Source organism: Papio anubis, chromosome 8 (genome assembly GCF_008728515.1).
Source record: "Papio anubis isolate 15944 chromosome 8, Panubis1.0, whole genome shotgun sequence".
Taxonomy (NCBI): Eukaryota; Metazoa; Chordata; class Mammalia; order Primates; family Cercopithecidae; genus Papio; species Papio anubis.
Window position 1 is genome coordinate 78,097,830 of NC_044983.1, and position 17,975 is coordinate 78,115,804.

General features: G+C 35.1%; 1 long non-coding RNA gene across 3 annotated transcripts in view; it reads left to right on the plus strand.

Moving 5' to 3' along the window:
* The window catches only part of LOC103886932, a 39,430-nt gene that overhangs the window by 13,443 nt on the left and 8,012 nt on the right, over positions 1-17,975 (plus strand). For 2 of the 3 annotated variants that reach the window (XR_001905675.3, XR_650798.4), the window contains exons 2-4: positions 7,018-7,312; positions 9,943-10,049; positions 15,068-15,148. This is a non-coding gene — a long non-coding RNA (uncharacterized LOC103886932). Of the gene's footprint in view, positions 1-7,017; positions 7,441-9,942; positions 10,050-15,067; positions 15,149-17,975 lie in introns of all 3 variants that reach the window. The other variant, XR_001905676.3, reaches the window with a different exon arrangement.

Genomic DNA, 17,975 nt, shown 5'->3' on the forward strand with positions numbered 1-17,975 from the left:
GTGTTATATGTTAATATGCAAATTGTGAGCAGGATTTCAATGCATTCAAATATTATTTATTAAAGTTATTCACAATGTATGTCATAAAAATTAATGGGAGAACTTAGTTTTTAAAATTCATATACTCTTGAAATCAATAAACACGACTAAAATTGCCTGAGGGAGGAAAAACATATTATTTTATCTTGCATAAAATATGTAAACACTTTTTACATATCTTAGGAGATGAACCTGGATATGGGCATTTTTAATTCTAAGGAAACATCTTGTGAAATATATTATTTAAGAAACGTATTAGGGAAAAGAAAGGAATACTTATGTCTGGTGATAAATTTTCTTTTAGTGATTTATTTTGCTTACGTAGGAAATATAAAATTAAAACAGTGCTATTATGGAAAACTCAGAACAAGAGTTAAATAATGTGAACTTGTAATATGCTTGGCATGAAACCAAGGTAATGATTATTAGCAATACATATTGTTGGATTCATATCACAGGTAGCACATGTTTGCTTAGTCAGTTTTCTTGGAAATGTCTTGAATTGATAACAAGGAAAACTAGAAAAATCAAATAACAAGTTGTCAGATGAAGGAAACATTCCTGAATTTCACATAGAAGTTTCCATCATGAATATAATTCACATAGAGGTTTCTAACTCGAATTTGAGATACAGCATAGTGGAGAATGAGGATGTGCCGAGAAAAGGATATATTTTAAGACTGTGAGTCAAGTGATCAATGGCATTTTCATGAAAAAGTTTCAGCAGGTATTAAGAAATTTCAAGACTGTCTAGATAGGCAAAAAAAAAAAAAAAAAAAAAAAAATCACTTCTTTTTTTCAGAATAAAATCTATAAGAAAAGTCCAGAAATAAAATGAGTGATAAAGCAAAGTAGTTGACAAACTGGGTAACGAAAGCAGTATAAAGAAGATGTCAGTGAGATAGATTGGGTGATTTGCAGATCAAAGTGGAACAAGGAATTCAAGAGCAGAGATTCAACAAAGAAAAGGACCAAAAAATGGCATCTATTTAATGAATGAAAGTGAAAATAAATCAGCTGAGTGCAGTGGCTCATGTCTGCAATCCCAGCACTTTTGGAAGCTGAGGCAGATTGCTTGATTCCAGGCTTCCAGACCAGTGTGGGCAACACAGCCACAACGTGTCTCTACCAAAAAAAAAAAAAAAAAGAAAAAAAGTCAGTCATGGTGGTGTGTGCTTGTAGTCCCAGCTACTCCAGAGGGTGAGGCAGGAGGCTCACTTGAGCTCAGGAGTTTCAGGTTGTAGTGAGCTATGATTGTGCCAGCGCACTCCAACCTGGGTAACAGCATGAGATCTTGTCTTGAAAAAAATAAAATAACAGAAATTGCAAAAGCATAGAGCTTTTAATAGCAATATATGGGCAGATTTTATTCAGAATGCAGGTACAGTCATGCATCATTTAACAGTGAGACTATGTTCTGAGAAAGGGAATGGTAGATGATTTTGTCATTGTTAGAACACCATGCAGTGAATCTTCACAAACCTAGATGGTATAGCCTACTATAATATACCTAGGCCATATGGCTGAGCCTATTGTTCCTAGGCTACAAACCTATATAGCATGTTACTGTACTCAAATTTAGGCAATGGTAATATAATGGTATTTCTGTACCAAACATATCTAAGTGTAGAAAAGGTACAGTAAAAATACAGTATAAAAGATAAAAAATAATAATAATAATAAACAGCTAGTACACCTGTACAGGGAACTTACCATAAATAGAGCTTGCAGAGTCAGAAGTTGTTCTGTGTGAGTCAGTGAGTGACTAGGGAGTGAATATGAGGTTCTAGGACATTATTGTAAACTACTGCAGACTTTATAAACACCGTAAATATAGGCTTCAATAAATTTATTAACAATATTTTTTCTTCAATAATAAAGTAACATTAACTCATAACTTTTTTACTGTATAAATTTGATTTTTAAAATTTTTAACCCTTTGTACAATAAAAACATTTAGCTTAAATCATACATTTTACCGATGTATGCAAATATCATCTTTGTTTATATCCTTACTCTATAAGCTTTTTTTAAATTTTAGAGTTTATTTGTTCTTTTATTTTTTAAACTTTTTAACATTTTTTCTTAAAAACTAAGACAGTGTATTAGTCCATTTTCACACTGCTATAAAGAAATGCCTGAGACTGGGTGATATGGTTTGGCTCTGTGTCTCCACCCAAATCTCACCTTGAATTGTAATCCCTATATTGCCACATGTCAACAGTGGGACCAGGTGGAAATAATTGAATCATGGGGCCTGTTCCCTCATGGTATTCTCATGATAGTGAGTGAGTTCTCATGACGTCTGATGGTTTTGTAAGGGACTCTTCCCTCTTCACTCAGCACTTCTCCTTCTTGCCACTTTTGTGAAGAAGGTGCCTTGCTTCTCTCTCACCTTCTGCCATGATTGTAAGTTTCTTGAGGCCTCCCCAGCCATGCAGAACTATGAGTCAATTGAACATTTTTCCTTTAATAAATTACCCAGTCTTGGGTATTTTATTTTTATTAACAGTGGGAGAACGGACTAATACAGTATATTGGTATTGAGGTAGTGGGGTAATGCTATAAAGATACCTGAAAATGTGGAAGCTACTTTGGAACTGAGTAACAGGTAGAGGTTGGAACAGTTTGAAGGGCTCACAAGAATATAGGAAGATGTAGGAAAGTTTGGAACTTCCTAGAGACTTGTTGAATGTTTTTGACCAAAATGCTGATAGTGATGTGGACAATGAAGTCCAGGTTGAGGTTGTCTCAGATGGAGATGAGAAACTTGTTAGGAACTAGAATAAAGGTGACTCTTGCTATGCTTTAGCAAGGAGACTGGCAACATTTTGCCCCTTCCCTAGATCTGTGGAACTTTGAACTCAAGAGATATGATCTGAAATTGGAACTTACATTTAAAAGGGAAACAGAGCATAGAAATTTGGAAAATTTCCAGCCTGATAATGAAGTAAAAAAGAAAAATCCATTTTCTGGGGAAAGATTCAAGCAGGCTGCAGAAATTTGCATAACTAATGAGGATCCAAATGTTAATCACCAAGACAATGGAAAAAATATCTCCAGGGCATGTCAGAGGTCTTTACAGCAGCCCCTCCCATCACAGACCCAGAGGTCTAGGAGAAAAAAAATGGTTTCCTGGGACAGGCCTAGGGCCCCGCGGCTGTTTTGTGCAGTCTTGGGACTTGGTGCCATGCTTCCTAACTGTGGCTAAAAGGGGTTAAGGTACAGCTCAGCTGTTGCAAGCAACAGCTTCAGGGAGTGCAAGCCCCAAGCCTAGGTAGCTTACATGTGGTATTGGGTCTGCAGGTGCACAGAAGTCAAGAACTGAGGTTTGGGAACCCCCGTCTAGATTCCAGAGGGTGTCTGGAAATGCCTGGATGTCCAGGCAGAAGTTTGCTGCAGGAGCAGAGCCCTCATGTAGAACTTCTGCTAGGGCAGTGTGGAAGGGAAATATGGGGTCAGAACTCCCACAAAGAGTCACCACTGGGGCACTGCCTAGTGGAGCTATGAGAAGAGGGCTATCATCCTCCAGACTTCAGAATGGTAGATCCACTGACAGCTTGCACCATGTACTTGGAAAAGCCAGAGACATTCAATGCCAAACCACTACAGCAGCCAGGAGTGGGGCTTTACCCTGCAAAGCCACAGGAGCAGAGCTTCCCAAGACTGTGGAGCCCACCTCTTGCATCAGTGACCTGGATGTGAGACATGGAGTCAAAAGAGATAATTTTGGAACTTTAAGGTTAATGACTGCTCTAATGTATTTTGGAATTACAAGGGGACTGTAGCCTCTTTGTTTTGGCCAATTTCTCCCATTTTGAATGGGAGCATTTATCCAATGCCTGTACCTCCCTTGTATCTAGGAAATAACTAACTTCCTTTTGATTTTACAGGCTCATAGGCAGAATGGACTTGCCTTGTCCCAGATGAGAATTTGGACTGTGGACTTTTGAGTTAATGCTAAAATGAGTTAAGATTTTGTGGGACTGTTGGGAAGGTATGACTGTTTTTGAAATGTGAAAAGATATGAGATTTGGGAGGGGCTAAGGGCAGAATGATATGGTTTGGCGCTGTTCTCACCCAAGTCTCACCTTGAATTGTAATGCCCCATATGACAAGGGCAGGACCAGGTGGATATAACTGAATCATGGGGTGAATTTTTTCATGCTGTTCTGATGATTATCAGTGAGTTCTCACAAGATCGGATGACTTTATAAGGGTCTTTTCCCCCTTCGCTCAGCACTTTTCCTTCCTGTCCACTTCTGAAGAAGGTGTCTTGCTTCTCTCTTGCCTTCCACCATGATTGTTAAGTTTTCTGAGGCCTCTCCAACTATGAAGATCTGTGAGTCAATTAAACCTCTCTCCTTTATAAATTACCCAGTCTTGAGTATATCTTTATTACCAGCATGAGACCAGACTAATGCACTGGGTAATTTATAAAGAAAAGAGGAAAAGAAAATTCTACATCATACCCTAAGGTTGACAAATAAAAAATAAAGAGGTGTAATTGACTCATAGTTTCACATGGTTGAGGAGGTCTCAGGAAACTTACAAACACTGTAGAAGAGGAAGCAGGAATGTCTTACATAATGCCAGGCAAGATAGAGCAAATGTGAAGGAGGAACTGTCAAACAGTTATATAACCATTATATAACCATCAGCTCTCATGAGAACTCACTATCATGTGAACAGCATGGGGGAAATCTCTCCCATGATCCAAGCATCTCTCTCCTTCAACATGTGGAGATTATGGGTCCCTCCCTTGACACATGGGGATTACAAATTGAGATGAGATTTGGGTAGGGATACACAGCCAAACCATATCAGACACAAACACACACAGTCTAGAACTACAAGGTTCAGGGTCCTCAATATTACTGTCTTCCTCCACCTCCATATCTTCTTCCTCTGGAAGGTCTGAAAGACTGGAATGTCTTCAGGGGAGACAAAACACATGATGCTGTCACCTCCTAAAGTAATTCTTTCTTCTGGAATACCTCCTGAAGGATCTACCTGATATTGTTTTACAATTAATTTATTTTTATACATGGAAGAAGTAGAGTCTAAAATAACAATAAACAGCATAATAAATATGTAAACTAGTAGCAGTCATTTATGATCACTATCAATTATTTCATACTGTAAATAATTGCATATGCTATACTTATACGCGTGACAGGGAGCACAGTAGGTTTGTTTACAGCAGCATCACCACAAACACATGGGTAATTCATTGATCTATGGCATCACGATGACTGATGTCACCAGGTGATGGGAATTTTTTAGCTCCATTACTATCTTATGAATTTTTTAGCTCCATAATTTACCATTGTTGTAAATGCATCCATTGTTGACTAAAACATTGTTATGGGAAGTATGACTGTATTTTAAAAATGAATGAAGGGTAAACTGATGTTTGGAACTTTTTCACTTTTACAAAATTGAAATAGAAGATAAAAGATAGCGAGGCCTAGAAAGTTTTTGTTTGCTTGAGTTCAGAATACTCGTTGGTTTTCTTCTCTGCTTATGGACATTTTAACCAGCAGTGGGAACTGAAAATGTTTAGGCCAACAATAACAAATAGTTTAAGAGAAAAGTTGGTGCCACCCCCACATTCAAATAAATAAAAGATGCAAAAGACAGAAAAAATAAGGTAAGTACAAAATACAGGGAAATACAAGGCTAAATGTCAAAGGGAAAATGGTCAGCTTCTTAGTAAATCTACAGGAACAAAGTAGAAAATGAGCAAACTTATTAGGAATTTAACGAGGGCATATATTGTTTTTCATTCTTTTCACTGAAATAGGATTGTTTCAGAATTTAGTTACCCACAGTAAGATTGAGGGTGTGGAGACTGTGGGAAATTGCAATATTTCCATTATTTGTGGGAAATTCCAGTATTTTTCCTCAAGTGTTATATATGCTCTTAAATAATTCACTAATAAATGTAAAGATATATTAGTAGATAATTTGATGGAGTGCCAAAAGAGTCAAAACAAATGATCTAATAAGAAGAAATAACATTGCCTTGTTATTTTCCTAAAAGTCTCTCCAGTTTCTTTCAACATCAAAATGTGCGTGATAGCTAAAGCTACTTAAAATGTAAAAGTGGAAGAGCCAACCATCCTTCTGTGTATCTACTAGATGTTCTCAAATCTTCTGAAAAACTTGGAAATTGTCTTTAAATAAATACATCAGATACCTCCACATTAATTTCTAAGGTTTCCTGGGGGACTTACCCTCTCATGTTCACAATTCACACAAAACTTATCGGTAAATATTACATTATTTCACTTGTCTTCTCACCAAATAGAGTATAAGAAAGAATGAAGTTTTTCCTAACACAGACCAAAGAGTGACTGAAGATTAGTTGCTAGGTGTCAGGTTCTTGTGTTCTTTAGTCACTCCGCTTGTCAGAAACAGATCATCCTGTCCCAGAACCCTACGCTAGACAGCCACATGTAGATGTACAGACTGTGCCTTGCACAAGGACACTAAATTGAATGAATGAATGAATGAATGAATGAATACATGTGAAATTCAGCTCTGAGTTGTGGCCTAGGGTTAATCTCAGACATCAGCTAGTTTCCACAAAAGAATGCTATGGGGTAACATCAGCTGTGCCTCTTCTGGATTCCATATCCCTTTCAATTCCCTTCTCAATAAAAATCTTTCTTCATTAACTTTCTGTACTTTCTTAAATAAACCTTTTCAGCTCCTGCTACCCATTGCACACTCACTGAGTTACAATTTATATTATTTTAATATGTGTAGACTTCTATTTAGGCTATATGCAGTGCCTTCAACTTTTCATTTAAGCTCCACAGTAAAATGGATTTCTAAAAAAAACTTTCTTTCCTCAATATGATTTTTGTTTTCCTACAACTCTTAAATACCCTTTTCCTGCCTTTGGCTTTCAATTATTTTCTGTCCTTATAAACAGGAAACAATATTAATATTTATACCTAAATTTTAAAGAACCCCTTTAGAACCAAGTAATGATGGAAAAAGCTGAGCTTCCTTACATGTATGGTCAATGCTACACGACCCTTCTTCAAACTGCTTGTTGACATTGTTATCAACGGTATTGAAATAAGGAAAAGACTTAGCAGAAAAAAGCAAGGGACAATTACTTCAAAGAAAAGGAAAAAGAATGCACAGAAGGACAATTTCCCTGAATATTACAGAACATCTTGCCCAGGAAAGAACACAAGGTTTCTTTGAAGATAACCAGAAAGGAACGGACAGTTCACTGATTCAGAACAGCGTTGGAGTGAGTATAAAGATCAATTAAACCTGGCCTTTGTCCAAAGGAAACTTTTCTAATATATGTTAAAGCAGTCCTAAGTAAGATATATGATTTTCCTGATCATTTAGAATCATCAGAAATACAATAACAAGGTAAGAAATTATCCATTAGTATTTTAATGAAACTGCATCAGCGCATTGACAGAACATTTTTGCTTTGCTTATCTCTATAAGAAGAGTCATAGACTCTATCTTCTAATAGATGTAAATGCATTGGGATCTAACACTAGGTAACATTATAATTTATTATGGAAAATATTGAATCTAGCCGATTTTGCCACATGCTTTTCTATTTCCTAGAGGTGGTATTAAACCACATTTTTTATTGGGCTGGTGCCTCACGCCTGTAACCCCAGCACTTTGGGAGGCAGAGGCAGAAGGATTGCTTGATAGTAGGAGTTTGAGACCTGGGCAACATAGCAAAACTCAGTCTCAACAAAAAATTAAAAAATTAGCCAGGCATGGTGGTGCACACCTGTAGTCCCAGCTACTTGAGAGGCTGAGGCAGAAGATTGCTTGAGCCCAAGTTCCAGGCTACAATGATTTATGATCACACCTCTGTACTCCAGCCTGGATGACAGAGTGAGACTGTCTCTAAAATAAGTAAATGAATAAATCGCATTTCTGTACCTAAAAAGAGATTTGCATTTGCTCCAGGAAACTTTTCTGTATACATTTTATTAATGACCGTTACAAAAAGAAGTTTCCATGAATTTATATTAATCATTTCCATGTAGATTATCTTCTCCCAAATAGTAGAATAGATTTATATGTATCAGTACATTTAAATTCTGTTTCATTATTTCACAGAGTTTGCAGTAAACTTATTAAAGAAATAAATTAAATTTGTCCTTCAATTACTACAAAACTGCAGAGATAATTATGTTACCTAGTAGTTTGATGCTATATTTTGGATGACGATGCCTTTTAAATAATAAGATAGAATGAGATACTTACATTGTATAAGAAAATGGAAGTATATCTTTACATCAAATAAAGATAAATGTGAACTCTAATAAAACGATTATCATAACCTTGTAATCCCAGCACTTTGAGAGGCTGAGATGGGCAGATCACGAGGTCAGGAGATCGAGACCATCCTGGCTAATACAGTGAAACCCCGTCTCTACTAAAAAATACAAAAGAAACAACAGGTGCTGGAGAGGATGTGGAGAAATAGGAGCACTTTTACACTGTTGGTGGGATTGTAAACTAGTTCAACCATTATGGAAAACAGTATGGCGATTCCTCAAGGATCTAGAACTAGATGTACCATATGACCCAGCCATCCCATTACTGGGGATATACCCAAAGGATTATAAATTATGCTGCTATAAAGACACATGCACATGTATGTTTATTGCAGCACTATTCACAATAGCAAAGACTTGGAATCAACCCAAATGTCCATCAGTGGCAGATTGGATTAAGAAAATGTGGCACATATACACCATGGAATACTATGCAGCCATAAAAAAGGATGAGTTTGTGTCCTTTGTAGGGACATGGATGCAGCTGGAATCCATCATTCTTAGCAAACTATCACAAGAACAGAAAACCAAACACCGCATGTTCTCACTCATAGGTGGGAACTGAACAATGAGATCACTTGGACTCAGGAAGGGGAACATCACACACCGGGGCCTATCATGGGGAGCGGGGAGGGGGGAGGGATTGCACTGGGAGTTATACCTGATGTAAATGACGAGTTGATGGGTGCAGCACACCAACATGGCACAAGTATACATATGTAACAAACCTGCACGTTACGCACATGTACCCTACAACTTAAAGTATAATAATAATAAATAAATTAAAAAAAAAGAAAAAAAAAAAAAAAAAAAACTAGCTGGGTGTGGTGGCCGGCGCCTATAGTCCCAGCTACTTGGGAGGCAGAGGCAGGAGAATGGCGTGATCCCGGGAGGCAGAGCTTGCAGTGAGCTGAAATCCGGCACTGCACTCCAGCTTGGGCGACAGAGCAAGACTCCGTCTCAAAAAAAAAAAAAAAAAAAAAAAAAAGGAAACCAACAAGTTGCAAAATAGTTCTCCAAATACTTAGAATATTTTAGGATATCATTCTATAAAAAGCTCAACTTAAACTATTCAATTCGTACTATTTCTTTCTTGCAAATGTTTGGGTGAAAACCTGAACAGCTTCTGGTTGTTTTCATTATTCCTCTATACTTCCAGGTGGATCAAAGATTGAAATCTAACTGAAAATCAAATCCCAACATCCCAAACTTATCTCACCTGTGCCCCTAAGTTAATGATTAGAAATGACAGAAACTTGAACCCCTGAGATTCTTATAACATACAAATCTACATACCTTCCAAAATCAGAAATATTTTTCATACTGAGAGGTCATTAGTATTTTCCATGGAGTCTTTATTCATAGGGTATACAGAGTTCTGTAATGTAAAAGGAAAATTAAAGAAAGATGATTATTGTAAGACAGAGTGCGTCAATGAAGAGATTTGAAAATTAAAACCACATAATGTATCTATCTTCTGTTTGCGCAAAGTACATAGAGATAAATCTTTTATATTCCAACAGAGGGAAATGTAAATACTAAGATAGTTATTTATATCACACAGGGTGCAACTAACTATGCTTCAAATTTTAAGCTTCCAACGGTTCCCTGATAGAAATCTAAAGCTGCCGAGACAATATAACAATCAGCTGACCAACTGATCTTATAATGGTAAGCCATCAGAATTCAGTTTGGCTACTGCAAAGCCTGTAATTTAAACAGAACAATGCTGGGATTTTCATAAATTGAAGTTACAAGTAAGTGCCAAAAGAAGCTTATTTTTTATCATTTACACATTACATTGAGTTTTGGATGATTCTAATTTCTAAAATACAGTTTATTATTATTGTTTTTTTCTATTCTCTTACAGTCAGAAATCAATCTTTGATAGAACTCTGTAAAGATATCACTTTAATAAGAAAGTCACATATAATTAAATTTTTGTAAGATCACAATGAATTGCTAGAAGAAAATTCATAATTCTTTTGATAGCAGGGTTTAAATATCTTGATTTTCATTATCTGTATAGATGTATGTGTCAAATCATTTCTAAACAAATGGCTGGAAAGCCTCTTCTGTGCACCATCTTACATTTACATTTCTTCTGCCTAAACAGAAATAAAAAGCAGCCTAAAACTATAGAAAATTGGGTAGAGATATACATAATGATTATTGGAAGAAACAAAGATATCCACAAACACATGAAAAATAATACAACTAATAGCAAAACATAGATATAAATTTTATTGTGTCATTAATACCCATCAATTTATCAAATATTTAAAAAATATAATTTTAGTACTAATAATGTTAGAGAAGTATCCTTATTCTTCCCTGAAAAGCAGTCTATAATAAGGACTATGGCCTTAAAAATTTGTTGTATCTACTTTTACTTAAAATATTAACTTCTATCCCTAATGAAATAATCACAGGTGTACACACGTTACAATATTTAATAATGATAATAATAATGATTACGAAGGCAGGTAACATTTTATAAACCATTGTCATGCTAACTTGTTAATTATTACAACAATCCTATTAAATATGTACTATTAGTATTCCTATTTTACTTATAGGAAAATTGAGGACCATAGGGTTTAAGTAACTTTCACACTTTCACAGCTGTTTAGAAGTGTATTCAGATTAGATACCTAGGAAGTTCTTGGAGACTATGTGCTATTACATACGATGTTATGTTAGGGATAACAATAATAACTGAAATAGCCATAATACCTTATAAGGGTGAAATACTTTACAAAAACTAGGAAATATAAGATGTGCAACAATTGAAATTTACTTTTTGAACATTTCTACTGATAGGACAAAGTGCTAGTATTTTATAAAATAAATATGAGATTAAAAAGGCATCTAAATATATTATCGATTATTTATAAATGTATGCATATATAAAATAGCAAGAAACTTATCTTTAGCAACTATTATTTATCCTCAAGATGGTATGGTCTTTGTTCAACAAAGTACCCTGATAATTGTCTAAGTATAGATTATGAGGTACTGATGTCATTACAAGGTAGGGGCCAAGAAAATCATTGGTAAATCACAGTACAGAAGACAATAATTAATATATATTTATATTTATATATTAATGTATAGGATTTTAGGGTGGGAGAAGAATGACATTAAAGGAAAGAAAAGTCAAGATAAAAGAAGTGGAAAAATAATTGGAAAAATAAGAATAAAAGAGATGAAAGAGAAAGAAAATGAAATCAAAACAAATAAAAGGCAACGGAGACTTGCAAGAGGCTAGAGTCAGGTCAATGAGAATTTTTGTAAAAAGCAATATTTAATTTTAATGTTTTTGTTTTGTGGTTGCTATAGTGAAATTACATCTATTTCTCCTAAAACTGAAGTACATAAAAGTCAAAGCACAGCTGCCTTGTATTAGTTTTGTTTTTGTTTTTCTTCTCATTTTAGTTTGATAGGGTGAGTTAGCAATAAGAAATATCCTCAGACCCGACAGATCCCACTCAGGTGTATTGTCAAATGCCACTTTTTCAGTTACATCTTCCCAGATACCATTTTAGAAATTGCAGTCTGGGTGTGGTGACTCATGCCTGTAATCCCAGCACTTTGGGAGGCCAAGATGGGCAGATCCCAAGGTCAGGCGTTTGCGACCAGCCTGACCAACATGGTGAAACCCCGTCTCTACTAAAAATACAAAAAATTAGCTGGGCGTGGTGGTGGGCGCCTGTAATCCCAGCTACTTGGGAGGCTGAGGCAGGAGAATCACTTCAACTCAAGAGGCGGAGCTTGCAGTGAGCCAGGATCATGCCGCTGCACTCCAGCCTAAGTGACAGTGCAAGACCCCGTCTCAAAAAAAAAAAAGAAAAAAGAAAAATTGCAGCCTCCAATTCTGTAACTGTTCCTCTAGTCTCCTGTTTTATTTTTCTCTATAATACTGAATGTCATGTGAAATATGACTTACTTGTACTTGTTCATCTTTTTTCTGCCCCACATCCTTTTCACCACCCCTGGAATACAACTTGACAAGAATGGGATTCCATCTATCTTTCTCACTGTAGTTTCCCTAGTGTCTTAACAGTGCCTAACACAGCACTGGCATTCACTGAATATTTTTTGAAGTAATGAAAGGATGATTATTAATGCTGGGGTGAGCAGATGCAGGGTAGAGAAAATGAACTCAACAGAAGGCAGTAATCAAAGCCAGAAATAACTAGAAAAAGAAAAGAAGGACAGGAAGAAAAAAGGAAAGAAAAATAAATTTCTCCCAGGAATTCACTAAATTCTTGGGAAGGTATCATCAGATATACCACAGAATAGGGGAACACTGTTTGCCATATTCTTTCCTGAGTCTTATGAGGAAGAGTCAATCTAGGTAGCATATGAAATGGAGATATGACTAGAGGGTATAAAAAAATGTTGCTAGTCATTATCTGTCTCTTATGAGCCATTTTTTTAAATTCCATTTTTCTTTCTATATATATTCCCATTAAACATAAACATGTATTACTTCTAAACAGAAAAATATCAAGAAAGAGAAAATATCTGTAAACATCCTCAAATGTGAGATAAAGCATTGAAACCTTTCTCTTTACCTTCTTCATCTTTATCCGTTTAAAAGTTGAACTTTAAGAGAGGCATAGTAATTTCAGCTTCAGTAATGGAGGGCTTGAACACATGATTATTAAACGGCAAACCCACATATAACGTGGAGCCAAAGAATCTTCTTCCAAATCCTTATAAAAGTATAAGAGGAATGATTGACCTGCCACAGAGAATTCAGTGAGAACTAGCCTAACCACTCACAGTAATGTTTTTCCTAATTAAGAAACATTACTCTGCCATGAATCCTTCCAATTATAGATCTGTTTTTGTTTTCTCCTTCTTTACCCCATTATATTGATTATTTTCATTGAAATATACTCAATTTCTCAGAAGATTCTCATAAAACATACAAAGGCATGCAGTCTTAATTTAATTAAGTATGGTGTATCTTAAACTTTGAAATCTATTGAGTCTAAACACTGCACGATGACAACTTAGAAAGTATGGCAATTGGACTTTATGTAGCTTCTATGAAAATTCCCCATCATATATTTGCTCTCTGGATTAGTCTGTTCAGGCTGGTATAAAAACCATACGCTAAGTGGCTTACAAACAACAGATATTTATTACAGTTCCGGTGGCTGGAATTTACCATCAGTCTTGGCAGATTTGGTGTCTAGTTTCCCTGTTCATGGATGCTTCTCCCTCTGTCCTCACACAGCAGAAGGTGTGTGGGGGTTCTTTGAGGTTTGTTTTATAGGAGAGCATTATAATTCACTCATGAGGGCTCCACCTTAATGACCTAATCACCTACTTAAAGTTCCATCTTCTAATATCACCTTGGGAGTTAGGATTTCATTATATAAATTTTAGGAGGACACAAACATTGCTTATAGCACTCTTCATTTTCAGATTGTCATTCCAGTAGCTTCGTTATTTGTTATGTATTGCTCATTCATCCAGTTATTTATTAAATGAGCCAATACTTGTTGAACATGTTCACACAAAATGAAGTAGAGGAGCTCATATTCATTATGAGTATTCAAGATATTCACATATGAAGCAGTTAATCAAGACCAGTAATAGTGTATTGAGCATCATTAAGAGTGTGTAAATAAGACTAAGTTTCAATTCGTCTGTCATCACATCAAACAAAATGGATGAAAATATTTAAACCACGTTTTGGAGAGTATTTCAGTAATAGTATGTCTTTAAATATAGGCTATGTGGTACAGGGGAACTCGGAAGGACTTTGAGGCATTTCATAGTGAAATACAGTCACATAGTGAAATGATCATGACTGAAAATACAGAAAGACTCTGTGTAATTAGTAATTCAAAGGAGTGGTTTAAACCCCCTTGGAAGAGAAAACACACAATTGTTTCCACGATGATTTCCAGAGCAATCCAGAAGAAGATTCGCTAGGAATTGCAGATGTTGGTTTGTTCCCAAGGCGCTTTTTGCCTGGGCAACTCTAGGGAGTGCGCTGCGCATTGCAAAGCAGCAGGGGTTTCTTTAGGCTGTGGTTCTAATTCACCTGAGCAGGGCTGGGAAGGCCAGGAAGCAGATAATAAGCAGGAGGCTTTCCAGGAGGAACAGGGTTGGAGGAGATAGGACCTCTTAACTATCCAAAAAGAATACAAATAGAAGCATAGAAAAAACTCTGAAATAGGTCAGATTGTGTTAGATATTGGTTTTAGAATTCACAATGTATCTGTTCTTGAAAAAAATTATTTGAACTCCTTGATTCTTTTCGTTGCTATGTGAAAAGAGGAAATAGTTTTAATTTCTCAGGGTTCCCATTTGGTAAGTATCTGCCTTCAGCACACAATAACAATGATGACTATTGTTATTACCAGATTACATGACGATTTTAAAATTGTTGTCCATATATAGATTTCAGAGGAGTAAATCCAAAGTTCTGTTATGGAATAACATAGAAGTGACCTGTCTCATACAGAGGAAGTGTCTATTCCACTGGCATTTCTTTCTAGTAGGTTCAGATCAGTTTATGTCTCAAGACAAGAGCATTCATTTTTGTTGAGCTGCAGCTTTCTGACACTTGAGGAGTCTAAATATCCAGACTCATCAAATATGGGACATGATGGTTAATTTTTATATCTCTCTCTCTCTCTCTCTCTGTCTCTCTCCACCAATAGGATGGACATATGCTTCCAATTGGTTGAATCTATTTATCTGGAGAATCCTGAAATAGGAGGAAAAGTAAGAGAAAATGACAGGTACAGCATTAGAACTTTAATAACTTTAGTAATTAAATTTTATAAATTATTGAAGTTATATCTTTTATTAAAATATACATCATAGTCATTATTCTGTCATTATCTTTTCCTGGAATCTGATGGCTAAGAATGACTGTATTTTAGGGTTGGAAAGTACACAGACAGTTATTCATCAACCCATTTTTTTTTTTTTTTATTGAATAAAGGCAGTTGACTGGACAAGATTATGAAGGTCGCCCGACTTTCTATCCGTTAGCTCTTATAAGACCTGACACATAAGGCCTGATGCTATTGGCAAAAGTAAAGCATGGCAGAGTTTGACTTTGAGGACTTTAAAAGTGCTTCAAAGGGTCACTATTTATCAACTTATTTGCTGACTTATCTTGGCTTGGCTGGAAGGGATATTTAACTGCTGAAGCACATAGCTGAGGCAATTGAAATTTATGATATTTTTGTAGGTCACCTTTAACATAATTAAACAGGAGTTAATTATACATATATTTTATTCTACAGGTAATAAAGAGAAGTAAAGTAGGTAGTCTATTCATTACACTTATAAATTATTTTTAGGCTCAAAATATCAAATGTACATATCACTTCTTAAAGCTTCCATTACATTCGGGTTTAGATTAGGCAACTGTCCAAAATCTACAAGGAATATGAAGAAAGCTTTTGGATTTTATTATTAGCTCTTTCACTTCCTGAACAAACTTAATCTCTCCTCTTCTATGTACATCTTAACCTTAAGAGAAAACATATTTCAAGAAGAAAAAAAAATCATGCCTTTTCAAATAAAATTAAACCACAACTGCTATATTCTTTTCTGTACCTATTTTTTGATACTAAATTAAATTCTTAGTATAATATTTTCAGCTTCTGACTAATTTCTAGCTCTTTCCTGAAAAGAAACTAAACTTATTGTTTTTGTTTTTAATTTCCACCCATCTCATAGATTTCTAAAAGCACTTCAAAATTCTCCTATATGACACCTGTCTAAGAGGTTACAATAAAGTTTCCTTTTCTACCTCATCCTTATTCTTAGACATGATTTCTTTATTTATCCTTTTCATTCAATAACTCACAATAGGACACAGTATGATTTTTTAAAAGCCTATGTGTCTATATGTTCATTTTAGCAAAGAAAACTGCCGCCTTTTATTTTGAAGTTTGGCCTCATTTATCATCATCTTTTAAGGTTCAGATAATCTTCCATAGCATAAAACTTGTATTAATTAAGTTGGAGTAGTAAAAGCAAGAACAGATGTTGTGTCCAGGAGGGAATTTTGATTAAAAAAAATAGAGCGGAGAAACATCATTAAATTAATAGAATTAATAATGCTCTAAAGTCAAGTATTATTGTTTTAATTTCTGCCTCAGAATACCATTTTGCCTTTGTTACAACATAGGTTGATAGTGCAAGGATCATAACATAGTAATAGAATTTTAATAAGTGAAAGTACAAAGCCATTATTTTATCTACCCAGAAAACACACAGTATCATTGATAAGAAAACTATTTCAATGGAAGTTTTGCATTTAAAATAGGTTTGTAATGGTCTAAAGACACAGTATTTGCTGCCAGGATTCTGAAAATGTTATTGTTATATTTTATAATTTGGGCATAATATGGGATATTTAGTAAGTAAAAATAGAACTGATTGATTAAAAAATTAAAATGCTTAATTTAACACGATTGATAAATTCATGGCCTTTAAATCTATTGTTCCTACTTAAATATTTAATATTCATCAGTAATTCTTTTTAGGTAATTACATGTGCTTCAAATTACATGTGCTTCAAATTAAACTGATTTACAATTATTTTATCTTCAATATAGACAGTTATTGTTAATATAAAATAGGATTATTTTTGTGAATCTGAATGCTATTATTATATCATGGCTAAATAACTCTCACCTCTTTATTCCGGAGTCCCCTTAAGCCCTGTGGTCTCTGGTTCCAATTATCCAAATTAATTAATTAGTTCATCTCCAATTGCCAAGGTAATCAAAGTCAAAATCCATAGAAGAGATCATGGAGAATATAAGTGAATCTGTTTATTTATTTACGTTTGAGTTGTTCAAAAAGTCCTTGATGGCTGTGAAGAAAGTTTCAGACCTTTTAGTCCATCTTGTCAGATAAACTTTTCAGAGACCCCTCTAATTACCCAAATGGAAATACACAGAAATAATTGAAAGCTTAAATAAATAAAAATATAAATATTCTTATGCCAAGCTCATTGGTTTTCAATGTTGCACTAAAAGAATGGGAGGCCTGTGCTGAGCTTCTAAGCCTGGTATAATATTTCCCTTACCTTCATGAAACACAAAACACTTTGTATTGGGCAACCAAATCATACCAATAGCTTAGATTGCATTGGCAAACTCTTAGAATAGGGCTTCCGTTTGTATTTCAGCAACTGAGAATTTGAACTTCTGGGTAAGAATACAAAAAAATTTTAAAAAGTTAAATAAAGTTAAAAAAATTTAAAGTTTATGAAATAAAGAAGTTATAGTAAGATAAGGTTTGCGTATTATTTAACAAAAAGAGTTTAAAAATAAATGTAGTGTAGCCTAACCATACAGTGTTTACAAAGTTTATGGTAGTGTTCAATAAAATCGTAGGCCTTCCCATTCACTCACTGATCACTCACCCAGATCACTCACTGATCACACCTGGTGGGCTGTGGCAAAGACAAACTCAACCTGCCCAAACTAAACCAAGTCATCCCCTCCTGTTATCTCCACAGAGTGACCTTTTTCCAGTGTGTCTTATTTGCATAAATGTAATAATAATCCACTCAGCTCTGTAATGAAGAAAATGCAAAGT